The sequence below is a fragment of the Podarcis vaucheri genome, assembly GCF_965113315.1.
Source record: "Podarcis vaucheri genome assembly, chromosome: 4".
In the NCBI taxonomy this organism is placed as follows: domain Eukaryota; kingdom Metazoa; phylum Chordata; class Lepidosauria; order Squamata; family Lacertidae; genus Podarcis; species Podarcis vaucheri.
The window spans coordinates 99,624,834-99,638,195 of record NC_138762.1 but is presented as its reverse complement, the minus strand read 5'-3'; the positions used below and the strand labels follow the sequence as shown (position 1 = coordinate 99,638,195).

General features: G+C 43.6%; 1 long non-coding RNA gene across 2 annotated transcripts; it reads left to right on the top strand.

The window, feature by feature from the left end:
* The first annotated feature begins 5,557 nt into the window (after window positions 1–5,557).
* On the top strand, window positions 5,558–13,049 carry LOC309530232. Of its 2 annotated transcripts, none has more exons than XR_014218707.1 (3): window positions 5,558–5,846; window positions 8,247–8,441; window positions 12,915–13,049. It is a non-coding gene; the product is annotated as an uncharacterized lncRNA (long non-coding RNA). The 2 variants fall into 2 exon arrangements; XR_014218708.1 differs by having other exon boundaries at window positions 5,560–5,846; window positions 8,247–8,437.
* The last annotated feature ends 313 nt before the right edge of the window (window positions 13,050–13,362 follow it).

Sequence of the window (13,362 nt, the reverse complement as noted above, 5' to 3'; positions counted from 1 at the left end):
AAGAGGCAATCTCCCCCAATTCCCTTTCCCGCTGCAACTACCCCATTAAAACCTACTTGGAAGACCCTCTGGAAACATGTGGGAAAGGCTGCTTGAGTATGGGAGGAATCACCTTTCTACCTTCCTTCAGAAGGAGCCTTTGCTAAATTCTCAGTTCCTTCCGTGAATGGAAGGAGTCCTTCCAGTCACAGAATACTGTGGGTCCAACAGTGACTTCCTTGCTCATAGGTTCACTACCAATGTGTTAAATATTAAATAAAAACTTCTTATTAGTGTATTACAACTGTTACAAGTTTATTTTACATACACAGAAATATGTATATGCTCCATTTTCAATGTGTTTTTTTAAAAAACACACCAAAGAACACTATTTTGGACTATTTTCAATAACCAAGATAACTTGTAGGGTTCATATTTAAAATCAATGTGTATAAGTAACTCCAAACTATATTCAATTCAGTATTCAGTTGAATGAAAAGTAATAATATCACAGCTATCAAAACATTGTATTGAGGGCACACAGAGGAGGGGACGACAGAGGACAAGATGGTTGGACAGTGTTCTCGAAGCTACCAGCATGAGTTTGACCAAACTGCAGGAGGCAGTGGAAGACAGGAGTGCCCAACGTGCTCTGGTCCAGGGGGTCACGAAGAGTCGGACACGACTAAACGACTAAATGACAAAAACAACGTAATAAGTAAGCTAATGTTTGGATACAAGTTTTATTACTGCCAGGCCATCGGAACCTGGGCTTGTGGTTTGTTTGGGAAGCAAGAAACCATGTGTCCAGGTTCAGACAACACAACAAACCAAGGGTTATGTTTGTTGCTTCCAGTGATGGCAGGAGCAAGGGAGAAGTGAAGAGGAAACTTTTGAGCAGTATGCACAGCCACACTGCTCATTCACATGGAATCAAATCAGAATACTGTGTCATTCCCATGTCTGTATCATAGATATGGTATGGATGCAAAGAATATGACTGTCCATCCCCTAAAAATGAAAAAAAAAAAATTGATCCCACCAGGGAAAGCTTCTGACCATTCATTTGCATATTTGCCAAGTGAAAGAAAAAGCAATGTTACTTTCAAAAACTTTAGTGGATTCCACTGTACTGTTTCATATAAGGGAATGCAGTACACTTGCGCCAGGCAGATGGAACCAACTGTGGTTTTTCAGTGGGTATCCCTTGCATGTTCCCATGTGTTTACAAACATCCAGTTCCCCTTAATGCTTCAGAATGTTCACCAAGAGCACACAATGTACATGAAGCAAACATGTTTTCCACATAAACTGTAAATTGGTCCTGATACTGTGAGGTCAGAGAAAGAATGCAGGTCCTGCTAGCGCAGAAGGAACTGCACACATTACATTTAATATTTATTATCACCATCCAAAGAGGGGCATCACGGGCAATACTGAAAGTTCAATAAACAATGCCAGAAAGAAAATCTAAGAAATTCTATTTACCAGTTCTATCACCTTGGCACTAGGAATTAAGTTCAGACCTTGAAAACAGGCAAGTTGTCACCTTGGGCTTTACTACTTACTTCCCTTGCCAACAATGGCTACTGCTTTTTTTTCTTGGTACCAAAAAGATGGGACACTGCATCCAAACCTATTGGATGATACAATATAACTTGGTGCACATCTCCTTGAGGAATTATCACACACTGAACAATCCTACTATTTATTTATTTAGAGCTTCTGCAAACTTCACATTCTCAGCACTTGGATGTCTGACTTGCCTGGCTCCAGCAAATAATGAGTAATCAAAATCTAAGGGCAAATGTGAACCTGCAACTCTTTATCCAGAAGCATGCAGCTTGCTGAAGGAGTATCAGGAGGAGGAATGAAATGGCATTTCTGCTTTAAATGAGAGCTTTTCCATGGGAAGAAGTATTTCTATTCCAGAATCCTCAGATTTAATAAGTGATTGAAGAGTACTTCAGACCATCAGTAAGCACTCTAAAACAGCCTAATTTTTTTAAAACAAAATTCTCAAGGTCTAGGAGAAAGCACATAGAATTAATAAATCATATAGTATAAACCTATGCAGAGTTAGGCTCAGGACAACAGTCAGTCTCATTTGGTAGTCTCCACTACTCAATCCAGAATAATTTGTGATTTAAAAAAACAACTGACCTGGGGGAGGGGAATGGGCGGCCTGGACACTTCTTTCCCTTAACCTGGATAGGTCAATTCATCAGTCCAAAAAGCATTTAAGCATATTTGGTTATACTGTTATAGCATATCTAACCAGCATGTGACACTGGACTGTATCTGACTGTCATATTCCAAACAGATCCACTAAAATCAATGGGTCTACTGTGGCTTAGTCAGATGCAACCCACTGAATTCAGCGATAAGCCCAATTGATTCAACATAAAAAAGGAGTGCTTTTGAATATGCTTTCAACCTGAGGACAAGCCATGTCACTATCCTTGGAATTAATAAATAACTTCTCCCTGTACAGATGATTACCAGACCTCAGTGATTCTGCCAGGTGTTAAGTGTTTCAGCATCCCTTTAAAATCAAGGTTATTTAAATAAGAAAGCATAACTATCAGTTTCTTCCTACATCAACAACTATGTGCATATGTAAAAGATCAGCAACTCATTCTTTCCTTTCCTGATTCCATCTTCACCCAGTCCAGACTTTAGCTATAACTGACAACAGTAACTTTCCATTCTTATGATATAACAAAATCAAACTACTTCTTTTGCCGACAATGAATTGTCACATTCATTTCCATATTGTTTGCATCCATTCTTTGTTATTGAGTAAAAATGTATATTGTAAGCTATTCAGGATAAAAACTTGAGTTTTTATTTTCGCTTTCTTTACTTTTTAGAGTGCATTTATAGGAGTAGGAACCAAATGCTGCACCTGAAAACATTAGAGTCTATCTCACCACCTAGTCAAACACCACCTTTGGCGTGGCAGCAAATAAGGAGTAAGATTACAAACTCTTAGCTTGCCTTCCTGTTGTTAGATTACTAACAATACAAACCAATTTCCTTTTATAACCAACACATGGCAACAGGTAAGTATGATTTCAAGAGTTCTAAATATTCAATGCCAATAATATACAGGGCAATCCAAACCTCCTATCTGCCATACTAGAGGGGTTTTGGATGGGGCAGAGATGCTCCTCTTCCAACCTCCTTTAGCACCCCAAAGCACCTGCCCAGATGGTGGAAGAAGCTATCACTTGTGATATCTCTGCCAGCAGTTATCAATGGAAATTCCCAATACTGGGCATTTCAGGGGGAGTGGCTACAACACCACCTGATTCCACCACATCCTGGCAGGAGCAAGCTGGTGGTAGCTACACTATCAATCACTACCACTGCTAGTCAGGGGTTAAGATAGCCATTATTGCAATCTAATTTATTACCCTAAAATAAGTAGTCTATCATCCAACTTTTGACTGCTCTGGAAAATACTACATCTCCACCTATTCCTCGCTGACAGATTCTTGTAGGTAATATTCCTGTGCACTCTGCATAAATAGTATATTTATGTAATCTAACAACAGTATAGTATATTTACTCCAATTACTTGGTAGTTGCCTACTCCACAGCCTGTCAGTAGGGATTAATTCTAAAGCAACATCTTTCCTCCAGAGAAAACTGGTGAAAAAATGTTATGTCAATTCAAAATCCATATGGATTTTGCAAATCCATGTTCTGGAAACCACAGCTTGTTCTTCCCTGCCAAAATCTAACTGGATTTTACATTCTACTTATTTTTCCCCCACATGGAGTCCTTGACAGGTATTTCTACACAGATGGAAAAGAATAATACTGGAACAGGCCCAAGTTCTCAAGATTTGACTTGCAGACAAATCTGTATCATCTTGCTCAATGACAGATGCTAATTCTCGTTAGGAATTGTTCAACGTTAGCCCCAGTTCTCTTTCCCTCTGCCCACTAGTTTTGATACATTAAGCAAACACAGATTAAGGAGGGGCAACATCTTGGGGTGGAGGACCAATGGCAGTAGCAAAACAACTTTGATGCCCAACACAAAACAGAGGTACTGCCCAAACAAGAGGGCACACTCTGCTTACTCCAAGAGGTCTTAGCCACCTGGATTTTTAAAAATATCTAACATACAGCCTCATCGCTGAATCACCAGCAGCGTGTGGGCCTTCCTGAGAAGAGACAGAGTTCCCTGTTCCAAATATTTCGTGGCAGTTACCACTTAGATGATGAGCCGAGATGGCACACAGACTCCTTTTTCCCTGACGATATGCCTACAGATTGAACAGGATTTGCCACGGCCCTAAAACGCCACCTTCCTTAAGCTTCGATTCTAAGCACAGAGACACTTGCCTGACCCAGTAAAGCCCCCTGGAACTTACTTCTGAGTAAGCAGGCATAGATTTGCACCTTGTCAGGACCAAAGTCCACGATGGGAACGGCTGAGCTACCCATTCCTGCTGCAGGAGGGAGCTGGTGCTCGTGTGGAAGACCGCCGTGTGCTTGTGCACCCACTAGCCTATGAAGTGCGTGTGGATGTGTGCGCGCGTGTGTCTAGGCAATAAGGTATTGTCCTGCCTTTTCAGAACTGCAGTGCCAGAGGGCGATCTCGTTTTGGACAGGCAGCTGGGCTGCTACGCAGGGCTATATATCTGCCCGGGGAAGATCGCCCAGGAGCTGCCTGCACGGGTCCCACCACCCGGGGTGGCGGGTCGCGTGTGTGCGCGCATCTCAGCGCCCGCTTCCGCCGTTGTTGTCATTTACCTGGCGCCCGGGTGTCCGGCCTGCTCCCTCTCGCTCAGCGCCGCCGCCGTGTAAATCCTCCGGTAGCGCTCGGCCAGGGCCCGGCCCGACAGAAGCAGCTGGTAGCGGCCCCGGCAGCCGCCGCCGCCTCCTGCGCCTCCGCCGGGAGGAGAAGGCAGCCCCGAGGATGTCATGGTCGGCGGAGGCAGCAGGAGCAGCGCCCCGAAGCCCGCCGCGCTCTCGCCGGGGCCCATGGCCACGCACGGCTCGCCGGTGCCGCTGGGGAAGAGGAAGAAGCCCGGGCCGGGCTCGGATCCGGCGGCGGCGGCGGAGGAGGCGGCGGCGGCCCCGCTCATCGCTCTCCCCTCCCCGCCCCTGCGCGCTCCGCCCCCGCGGCCGGCCGGGAAGGAAGGAAGGCAGGCGCCCGCTCCTCCTCTTTCCCCTCAGCGCCTCAGCGGCCCGGCCAGAGCCAAGCGCGGCGCCGCAGCAGCCAACAGACACACAACCAGGCCGCCCGGCCGGCAGCGCCTGACTGAGGGGAGCTGACTGACAGGCGCGCAGCTCCTCCCCCTTTTGGCGCGAGCGCGCCGAGAGCGGAGGGAGGGAGGGCGGGGCCGTGGGGGAGAGAGGGAGAGGGACAGAAAGGGGCGGGGTGCGCGCGCGCTCGTGTCTGTGTCTGTGAGGAAAAGCGAAGCCGGCGTAGGGCGAGGCCGGGCGACGCAAGGGCGCGCGCGCGCGCTCTTCTTTCTTCGCGGGCCGCTTCCTCCCTCTCTATGGTACTTTCCGCGGTAGCGCGTCTCTTTCCGACTGTCAAAACGCTGACATTTTGGTCCGGACTGCGCCTGCGCGACGTCTCCCCTTTTTTTGGAGGGGGGGAAATGTCTTGCCCCACCCGCTTTTTATTTCCGCCCCCCCCCCTCCACACACACATATCTGTAGGTACTGAAAGTCCATGTACGCATGTCTGTTGCGGTTGAGGAGGGAGCCGTGTGTTTCTCTCAGGGGGTGTCGTTCGCTCTGGGTTGTTGTTCTTATTTCTCTACCTCCCCCCCCACACACACCCTCTTTCTCTTGTATCTGCTTCCCGAGAGCGCGTGGAGATGATGTCATAGTAAATTGTGTGTATACACACACACACACACACACACACACACACACTAGACTCAAATATTTAGCAGTGGGCGGAAAGAGAAGAGAGAGATGCAGTTTTTTAAAAAAGTATTTCAATTATTATATATTTATACCCCACCTTCCCCTTATGGGAATGAAGGCACCTTACACACAGAGAGAGAGAGATTTGGTTTATTATATTTCAATTTATTTGCTTTCTTGATTTTAAAAAAGAAAATTACAATCAACCAAAAAAAACCATGCCCCTGTATAAACATAGAAAATCTTATTAAAATAAGCATTGGGGAAAAGTTTGGAGTGATAATGAAAAGTGCACTACTCAAGAAAATTAGGACTCTTGGATCGGGTGACAGGCAGTCACAACAGAAGTTATGTTGTAAGAAATCAATTTGTCATTTGTAAATTGTAATACATTTCGGTTTATATTTTGTTTTGGTTTTTTGTTGATTGTAATTTTCTTTTTTTAAATCAATAAAGCAAATTAAAAGATTTATTATATTTCTATGCCACTTTTCATTCACATGAACCGCAAAGCGGTTTGCAAACAATGTGACAGTAACAAAAGAACAACAGAAATGCAACATAAATCGTATACAGATAGGTAGCCGTGTTGGTCTGCCATAGTCAAAATAAAAAAATTCCTTCCAGTAGCACCTTAAAGACCAACTAAGTTAGTTCTTGGTATGAGCTTTCGTGTGCATGCACACTTCTTCAGATACACTGGAGTGTATCTGTGGAGTGTAGCAGTGTATCTGAAGAAGTGTGCATGCACACGAAAGCTCATACCAAGAACTAACTTAGTTGGTCTTTAAGGTGCTACTGGAAGGAATTTTTTTATTTTGATAAATCGTATAGAATAACAAATCCTCAGTAAAGCAATTGCAATCTATAAAGCACTACTTGCAGAACTCAAAAGGTTAAACAGTACAGTTACAACCAAAGGCATAGGATTCACAAAGTACTACAGCATTCATCTATAAAAACTATATTTAACAACACAGGCGCCAACTCTATGGGGCTGAGGACAGTCAAAATATACTGGGTCAGGGCTGAGGGGCCCAATCCTGAGGAGCCAGGAAGAAGCTGGAAGTAGGCAGTCCTAGCCAGTGAAGCCTGGTGAATCTTTAGTTACCAAAAGGAATCACTATGTTAACCCCGGGCTATGAACCAGATTAGATGGAGAACTGCTGTATGATACTTAGCATTAACTGAGGCCTGCAATTGTGAGAGAACTAAACTTGCAGACTCTTGGTGCAGTGCCTTGTCAGTTGTGGTGCTCACGGGACAGTACAAATGCTTTGACAGCAAACATCTAAATATTAGTACTTCCCCATGCTTTTTTCTGAGGGTACTGAAGGGTACACAGTACCGGCACCTTTTCCCCTCAAAGAAAAACACTGGCTAAAAAGTGTGGCATTTACTGTAACAACTTCCTGGTGAGTAGTGGCGCCTTTTTCTAGAAGAAAAGCACTGGAACTTCCACAAGCTTATGGTCCAAAAATGGTTACATGAGAATCACCACATGAGGGAAGTGACTGCGACCCAGTCATATAAAATAATGGATAGGTAGCCGTGTTGGTCTGCCATAGTCAAAATAAAAAAATTCCTTCCAGTAGCACCTTAAAGACCAACTAAGTTAGTTCTTGGTATGAGCTTTCGTGTGCATGATCTGAAGAAGTGTGCATGCACACGAAAGCTCATGCCAAGAACTAACTTAGTTGGTCTTTAAGGTGCTACTAGAAGGAATTTTTTTATATAAAATAATGTGGCAGAAGTGTCTGAAAATATAGTCTCATGTGCAGTGCTTTTTCTGGGGAGATGCAGGGGTACGCATACCCCTAAACATTTTGTGAATCCAAGTTTGGATAGAGGGGAAGTATTTCAATATGAGTAGGAAAATGAGAGTACCCCTAATTTTTTTTTTATAGAAAAAAAGCACTGCTCATGCGTAGTTTAATTGCTCCTAAAAGTAGGAAGCCGTCAACAGTAAAGGAGGTGTGGTATATAAGTTTTGGGGAACAAGTTGTGAGAGGAATAAAGGCCCAGAATTGATGTTTTTTGTGCATAAGTAATGACCCAGGTGAAGACTCTTTAGCTTTTAGGTCTCAAACCAGTTTAGACTAAAAGTTACTGTTCTCATTTTAGTTGCAGTTCATTTAAAAAATGAATAAAAGCAGATCTATGAAGAGTATGGATACTAGTGTGCAGTGGTTGTCAGCACCCGGGGCAAGGCAAGTAATTTGCGCCCCCTAACCGTGGATTTGCGCCCCCTAACCCTAACCCCCAGATGTTGCGCCCGGTGTGGCCGGCCCCCCCTGCACCCCCCACGCTACGCCACTGCTAGTGTGTGCTGCTTTTTTATTCTGTTCCTTTTTTGCTGATTCCAGGAGCCCTGATATTCAAATATGAGTTTTGCCTTGATGACTTTGGCTAGCATGTATTCACATTACATTACCTGATCATATGCATTGGGGTCCATTGGAACATGTTGCCAGATGAGCGTACATAGGATGGCATCTGTATTCTTCATGGATGTGTTTGATGTTCCTCCCATGACTAGCAGTGATCATACCACATGGTGGGTAAGTCTGTAAGATCTTGTTGAGAATTTATTTCAAAAGGCATGGTCTAACTGGACTCCCTGGCAGGTTTTGAATAAACATCCACAAATTTATTAGTTGAATACATGATAGATAAGGCAAGGATATGTACAATTTTATAACATGCAGAGAACAATACGTGCAAAGAAATCAGAGAGGGGAGCTGAGGGAAGTCCTTGGTGGGGGGGGAAGGGGAGGAATAATGTAATTGATTACTTGGACTGATAATTTGTTATGTTGAAATTGTTTAATAAAAATATTGTTTTAAAAAACCACAAAAAACAGGCATGGTCAATGCACTCTGTAATTGCATCAGTTTGACCCCTGCTTAGCCTGCCTGCACTGCTTTAAGTCACTTCTGGAATCATACAGATAATTCTGTCAGTTTCAAATGTGAAGTATTAAAAGTGGCAGTAATAATTATTGCTCTTTTAAAAATTCATACGTGCTACTGTCACTTTCTTGCCTGTGTTCTTAATCCCAACGAAGACGATCATGGTCAAAATTTTGAATATCTCTTCTGCAAATGTTTTTGGGTTACCTCTACCCTAATGTTTCTCATGAATTGGGAAATTGTGTAAATTGAATCATAAAACAAACCTTAAAACATAAAATGATACTCCATGTTGTCTAGGACAGAGTTTCCCTGCTTCTCTTAGTAAGAACCAAAACATTTAATTCTAGTGAGTCTTCTCATGAGCCTAGTAGCATCTGTGCTGCATTGCCATTGGCCTGTTCTGTTGATGACAAAAATATTGCTCAGCAGTGGAGCTAGATAAAGCAACCTACAGTCCACCTTAAAAACTGGGTTTATGAAGGCTTCTATAATACACTATATAGGAAGATGTGCCTCTGGTTCTATTGAATACAGAGCTAGGAGGAATCTGGTGTTTCTATTTGTATAGCCTACTCTGTCATGCACCAAGCTATCACTCTCATAACTTGTTTTTAAAAATCCACAAAAAAACAGCAGGCAAGCAATTAGTCTCATGGTATGGAAAATAGATGTATTGTTATAAAATTACTATTTGATTGCTGTGACATTTTCCAGTTTATGTAAAAGAGGAGATTAAAGGGGCAGCAGAATGACCACTTTAACTTTTGAATTTTAAACATTAAACTTAAACTTTAAAATCTCTCAACCATCAGTGGCCAAGCATGCCAGACACATCTATTGTTAGGGAAATGATAGGTGAATGGCTCAGAATGGCTATAAAATAGCATGAGATACCTCTGGAAGGTGAGACTCAGTCCCCATCCCCACACCCTAAAGCAAGGAAACAACCTAGGGAGTGTGTATGTCAGAGAACTTTTGGGGGAACAAAAAAGAGGTACATACATAGAAAGGCGGGGTGCGGGTGGCGCTGTGGGTTAAACCACAGAGCCTAGGACTTGCCGATCAGAAGGTTGGCGGTTCGAATCCCCGCAATGTGGTGAGCTCCCATTGCTCGGTCCCTGCTCCTGCCAACCTAGCAGTTCAGAAGCATGTCAAAGTGCAAGTAGATAAATAGGTACCGCTGTGGCGGGAAGGTAAACGGCGTTTCCGTGCACTGCTCTGGTTTGCCAGAAGCAGCTTAGTCATGCTGGCCACATGACCCGGAAGCTGTATGCCAGCTCCCTTGGCCATTAAAGCGAGATGAGCGCCGCAACCTCAGTCGGCCACGATTGGACCTAATGGTCAGCGGTCCCTTTACCTTTACCTTTACATAGAAAGGCAAAAGCACAGAGCTGAGCTGTAAGCTGAAGGCATCTAGGGGTGCCTCTCTGTAGATCTGAAAGTGAGGAAACAGATCTGCTATACTGTCTGCCTTCAACTGTTCTCAGTTGTAAATAACCCAAATATTACAAGTACACCATAACTTCCAGACTCTGCTATTGTTTTGCAGCAAAAACAATAGTTTCATAACACCTGGAAGACTAACAGATTTTTATGGTGTTAGCTTTCATGGACTACAGTCCACTTTATCAGATCTCTCCTTCCAAAGTAAGCTAAACCCAGGTAGCACTGTTTCATGAATGTCACACCATTCAGGGAAGTGGTGAACCCTATTCGGTGTTTTGTTTCATTGGTTCCATGGTTATTCTTTTCTGAACATTGCTCTGTTCACCAGTCCCCACCACAGCTGGAACTTCATCTTACCGTCTTCCTCTTTTGAAAGAAGGAACTAATTGTGTGGTGTGGATTTTGGTTGTAAATTTCAAAGCTACATATGCAATGTTTGTTTTAAGGGTATGGAGAATGAGCTGACAAGTGAATTTCCAGTGTGTAAATTTGTCAAAATTCCTAAGTTTAAGCAAAATAGGAAATGGAGTTGATGAACCTGCATAAAACTTAACTGTCCCTTCTTCAACTGGGCATTGGTCTGGCAGAATTCTGGACCGTCCAAAGATTTTTCAACATATTTTGAGGTTGCCAGTTCTATACAGCATGCCTATCTTGTAAAATCAAATCCTATCTTTAAGACAGTTTGGGAAATGCAGACATATTTGTTTTAATGTAGTTAACTCTCTTTCTACCTATTGCTGTGCAGTGGAGTGGACTTCTGCATAAAAATGCAATTATGCTTTATGGCTACTATTTACAGAAATAGCAAGGTGATATATAAATGTAAGATATAATCAGAATAAGAATAAGAATAATTCAGTTGTATATTTCTTAATAAGTATGTTTACTTATTCAGTCTAAGCCACTGAGCCTAGGGCTTGCCGATCAGAAGGTTGGCGGTTCGAATCCCTGCGACGGGGTGAGCTCCCGTTGCTTGGTCCCTGCTCCTGCCAACCTAGCAGTTCAAAAGCATGTCAAAGTGCAAGTAGATAAATAGGTACTGCTCCAGCAGGAAGTGCAGTTTAGTAACGCTGGCCACATGACCTGGAAGCTGTCTGCAAACAAATGCCGGCTCCCTCGGCCAGTAAAACGAGATTAGCGCTGCAACCCCGGAGTCGTTTGCAACTGGGCTTAACGGTCAGGGGTCCCTTTACCTATGTTTAGGATTGCAGCCTAAATATAACCCTACCTTCAGATATCTTGCAAAGATGCATGAAGTCCATACTATTAGTAAAGGTAAAATGTAAAGGACACCCTGGACAGCTAACTCCAGTCAAAGGTGACTATTTTGGTGCTGCACTCATCTTGCTCCAGGCCAAGGGAACCGCCATTTGTCCACAGACAGACAGCTTTCCGGGTCATGGGGCCAGCATTATTAAACCGCTACTGGCACACGGCGGACCATGATGAGTGCCAGAGCACATGGAAACGCTTTTATCTTCCTGCCACAGCAGTACATATTTATCTACTTGCACTGATATGCTCTCAAACTGCTAGGTTGCAGAAGCTGGGTCAGAGCAACGTGCACTCACCCCATTGCGCGGATTCAAACCACCGACCTTCCAATCAGCAAGCCCAAACTGAACAATACAGTGGTGCCTCGCAAGACAAAAAGAATCTGTTCTGTGATTCTCTTCGTCTAGCGGTTTTTTCGTCTTGCAAAGCAAGCCCAATGAAGGATTAGCGGATTAGCGCTATTAGAGGCTTTTAGAGGCTTTTAGAGGCTTATCGGCTGATCGGATCAGCTGATAAGCGGCTTAGAGGCTAAGAAAAAGGGGGGGAAAGGGGAAAAAACCCGCAGGAACTCGCAAGACATTTTCGTCTTGCGAAGCAAGCCCATAGGAAATTCGTTTTGCGAAGCACCTCCAAAACGGAAAACTCTTTTGTCTAGTGAGTTTTCCGTCTTGCAAGGCATTCGTCTTGCGGGGCACCACTGTACATCAGGACTGAGCTATGAATCTCACTTCAAACTCTTCTCTGCCCAGAACGTGCTAGGTGGCTCTTGGTAGCCTCTCATTCCCTCAGCCCCACCCCTTTAGCCTGCAATAAAGAGATAATAATAACTCTTCCTTGCAGAAAGATGCACGTTTTCTAACAATATAATGCATGTGAAATAACTGAACACTTGCAAGCTAAACACTATATAAACGCTAGGCATTATTATGGATTGTTGAAGTGTCTTGCTGATAAGATTGTTGGCTAAAATCATGAGTTTTGTGTGATCGCTGCCAGCTTGATAAAGTTTGGCCTCATCAAGCATAAACAGTGAGTCAATTTGGAATGTGCTCTTAGCTCCTACTGCTTTTGACACAAAGGCAGAGTATTTTGCAGGATTAAATTGTCATGATCCAAAGATCTGCTGAGCCACGCAAACAGAGGATATTGAATGACGTCACCATCCCTAGAAGGCTCCAGCCATGCCCCAGATCCTGTTAACCTTTTATCTACTCTGCACTTAGCACCAGACAATGTGTTTCAACCACCCTTCTTTCTGGTACAAGTTCATATATGTCTTTCAAAATAAATCTTTCCCTACTTAATTTATTGTAGTGCATGTTTGCCAGGTGTTAGAATGGCTAATAAGGTTGCTAGTGTTGTAACTATACTTGTCTTCCCTGCACCCCTGGCAGTTTAATTTATTAACTGTGAGAGACTCTGAAGGCAAGCTGCATCGTCTGCCTCGTGGAATACTCATAAACGAAATCAATATGAGCCTTTACTACTGCTGTTAATTCATAACGTAAGTTTTTCTGTACTGCTTTCTTTTTGGGTTTTTTGAAGCAGCTTATAAAACAATAAGTACTAAAATACAGTGGTGCCCCGCAAGACGAATGCCTCGCAAGACGGAAAACTTGCTAGACGAAAGAGTTTTCCGTTTTGGAGGTGCTTTGCAAAACGAATTTCCTATGGGCTTGCTTCGCAAGACGACAATGTCTTGCGAGTTCCTGCTGGTTTTATTTCCTCCTCCCCCCTTTTCTAAGCCGCTAAGCTGCTTATCAGCTGATCCGATCAGCAGATAAGCCGCTAAAAGCCGCTAATAGCGCTAATAGTGCTAATAGTGCTAATCCGCTAATCCTT